Consider the following 3,945-nt stretch of genomic DNA (forward strand, 5'->3'; position numbering starts at 1 on the left):
CTTTAAAAATATAACACTTGGGCCTGGTGGCATGGCCTAGCGGCTAAAGTCCTCGCCTTGAACGCCCCAGGATCCCATATGGGCGCCAGTTCTAACCCCAGCGGCCCCAATTCCCAGCTAGCTCCCTGCTTGTGGCCTGGGAAAGCAGTCGAGGATGGCCCAAAGCTTTAGGACCCTGCACCCACGTGGGAGACCCAGAAGAGGTTCCTAGTTCCCAGCTTCGGATCAGTGCAGCACTGGCCATTGCATTCACTTGGGAAGTGAATCATCGGACAGAAGATCTTTCTCTCTGTCTCTCCTCCTCTCTGTATATCTAACTTTGTAATAAAAATGAATAGATCTTTAAAAAAATATAATAACACTTAAAAAAACAAGCATATATAAAATGAGTAACTGTACAAAGTCAAGTCATATGTCTTCCCTTGGTAAAAGTTCAGAATTCCCAAGCTGCTTATTTTGTTCTGAAAATCCATTTAAAAATCAATTGGGAGAAGTAAAAATTAAAAAAAAAAAATCTTTCACTTGTGTCATGTAGCCAACACTTAAAGAAACTGAGTCAATTCTCTGTCATTAGAACTCACTTACTCAGCACTCTGGCACATCTTAGCAATGGCAGAGGATCATTCCCTCCTCAGTAACAGCTTCCTTTCCTTCACTTCGAACACACTGCACATTTTATTCCCAACGCCTTAAAGAGCACCTAAGGCCTGCCCGTTACTTAACTGTTCAGGGGAGGGTCCTGTGCTGCAGCGGCTTCCACTGCTACTGCGGCTGCGCATGTACTAGAGCAGAATGTTTGCTTCATGTCCAAATCTGGAAACCCACAAGTCTTTCAAATAAATTAATGTTTAGAAATAACTGCTGCAAGAATGAATGAATCAGCACCACAAAGGCTCTCTTCAAAAGTGCCTTAATGATCTCACCTGCCTCAGAATCCTGATTACCACCTGTAAGCTGGAAAGAGCCAACTTCCTCCATCTTCCCAGAATACCTTCTGGGACTTGTTAGTTCTCAATCATCCTCCCCCACCTTTACAGCTAATGGCAACAGCACATCCTTTACAGCTAATGGCAACCTCACCCACATGCCCCCACTCATTCTCCAGTGACCATCACAGCTCTACCCACAGAATCTATCCATACTCAAGATGAACTTCCCACTTGTTGCAAGCCCCTGCTCAGCGCCATGTGCATCTGGGACATCACAATATAACCTCTTGGCTAGTCACTCTGTTTCTGTCCTGCACACCTGCTCTAACATGGGCGGAGTGATTATTCCAAAGCAGCAAGTGAGGGGAGCTGCAGTTGAATCACCATGTGGGACACCTGCACCCTGTTCCAGGTTGCCTGGGAAGGTTCCAAACTCCACCACTTCCCATCCCACATCGATCCATCCTGGCAGGCAGCAGGTACACAGGTCCCCTGTGGGAGACTTGAATGGAGGTCCTGGTTCCTGGCTTGGGCCTCGCTCACCTCCTAATGATGCAAGCATTTGGGTAGTGAACTAGCAAACGGATCTGTGTGTGTATGTGTGTGTGTGTATTGCATATTTGTTTACCTTTCAAGCAAAATGAAAATTATAAAAATTTTAAAGTTTAAATAAGTCATAGTGACTTTTTGGCTTACTCAAAATAACACTCAGATAGGTCTAGAATGGTAGCTTAAAGTCCTTGCCTTACACATGCCAGGATCCCTAATGGTCACCAGTTCATGTCCAGCTGCTCCACTTCCCATCTAGCTCCCTGCTTGTGGCCTGGGAAAGCAGTGGAGGAAGGCCCAAGGCCTTGGGACCCTGTACCTACATGGGAGACCCAGAAGAGGCTCTTGGCTTCAGACCAGCTCAGCTCTGGCCACTGCAACCACTTGGAGAGTGAAGCAATGGACAGATCTTTCTCTCTGTCTCTCCTTCTTGTACATTTGCCTTTCCAATAAAAAAAAATCTTAAAAATAAAAGTAACACTCAGAGGTTGGAGGCCAGTGCTGTGATGCAGAAGGTAAAGCTACTGCCTACAATGCCAACATCCCATATGAGTGCCAGTTCAGGGCCCATCTGCTCTCCTCCTGACAAACTCCATCTGGATGCCCGAAAAAGCAGCAGAAGATGACCCAAGTGTTTGGATCCCTGCCAACCACATGGGAGACCTGCACGAAGCTCCTGCAGGATGGAAGATTCTCTTTCTCTCCCTCCTTCTCCCTCTCTTTCTCTCTCCTCTCCCTCTCTCCCCTCAACTCTTTCAAACAAATAAGTAAACAGCATTACAAAAAAAAAAAAAACCCTTCAGAGGCTGTGTACAGTGGCCGACCAGTCCTCAACACTCCCATCGCCTCATTCCCTAACTTCTCCTTTCTTGTTTATCTTTACGCAACTTTTTTATATCCAATACACCTAGTATATTGGAAGAAAGGGAGGGAGGGAGGGAGAAGAAAAAAGGGAAGGAGGGAGAAAGGCAGGCAGGCAGGTAGGCAGGCCCACCCTGGCAAGTGCCTAGGTTGTCCTCTACCTAAGCAAGTGTTAACAGTACTGGGAGAAATGCAGCCAATAGCTGGCAGACATTCTGGGCCTGGTTAATGTCGAATTAGTGTTAATTATACCAGCATAATTGCTTATTCTTTTTGTTGTTGTTGTTAAGTGGGGAAGGCCAGACATGCCACCCTGGCCCCCAGGCTGAGGGGCTGAAAACTGCCCAGAAAAGGGGACCTGGGAACTTGTTAGAATGGGAACAGCTAAAGGCATGTTTGAAGGGTAAGAATGATTTCTGGGGTCTTCCACCGACTGGGCCACTGCACTCACAGGCAGCTGAGGAAACTAAGACAGAATGGTTTAGAGGGGAAAAGTCAGAGGGTATGTCTTGGTCAGGCCAAGGCACCAACTTACATGGAAGACCTGGGCTGAACTAGATAGCATCAACCATCACCCAGTGCCAGTTGATACATGCAAAAGCTGGGGCTGCAGCATTCATGCTTGCCTGCACTTGGCCACAGCACCTGCCTGTGAGTGCCAGAGCAGAGGGTGGGCCACATTAGGATGGACCTCAGCACCTACCTGTGTCAGAGCAGACGGTGGGCCACATGAGTATCAGTCGCAGCACCCAGCAGAATGTGACACAACTGTATGTGGGGACATTTCCTGTAATGAAATGTGGACTTGCCTCTGTGGGACTGCAACACCTGCCAGTTTGCATGACAGCTACAGGTGGTAACAGGCCAAACCAAGCAGGACTGCAGGAGTCATCCAACACTCATGGGAACCAGGGATGAGCCAGGCTGCAGCACCCACCTGCAAATGCAAAGGCCAGGTCTGAGGGCAGATCATGCCAAGGAAGGCCGTGGCACCAGCCTGAACACATGAGATCTGGGACTGGGAGCAGCTCCTACTGAGAAACACAGTAACTGGGGTTGCAGGCAAAGCAAGGCTGCAACACTCATCAGCATATGTGTGGGCTGCGTCTGGGGACAGCAAGGGTTGGGCCAAGCTGTAACACCCACCAGCAGGAGCTGAAACTGTGGGTAGGCCATGCAAGGTTGGGATGAAGCTCCCACCAATACACGTAAGATCCATGCTTGGAACAGGCCTGGTAGGGGAACATTGGAGACTCCCCTGTTAGCTCTACCTCCCACTGGTGAGCTTGAGAGCCAGGACTGGGAATGGGCCAGGCTAGGCCAGGCTGTAGCACCCAATTCTGAGAGCTGGAAGGGGTGCAGGCCAGTGAGGCTAAGCCACAGCATCCATCAGTGAGAGGCCAAGACGAGGGGACCAGCCAAGTCCATCAGGATAGCAGCACCCTCTGGCACATGCAAGATCAGTTGCTGGGAGCAAACTCAGTAGGGGAATTGGGGGACTTGCCCGGTAGGCTGTTGCTCACGCCGGTAATCGCAAGATCCAGGACTGGGGGTAGGCAGGGCTGGGTTGGCACACACAAGACCCAGAATAGGACAGCCAGGCTAC

The sequence above is a fragment of the Ochotona curzoniae genome, unplaced genomic scaffold, assembly GCF_017591425.1.
Source record: "Ochotona curzoniae isolate NIBS_2020 unplaced genomic scaffold, NIBS_Ocur_1.0 contig_623, whole genome shotgun sequence".
Classification (NCBI taxonomy): Eukaryota; Metazoa; Chordata; class Mammalia; order Lagomorpha; family Ochotonidae; genus Ochotona; species Ochotona curzoniae.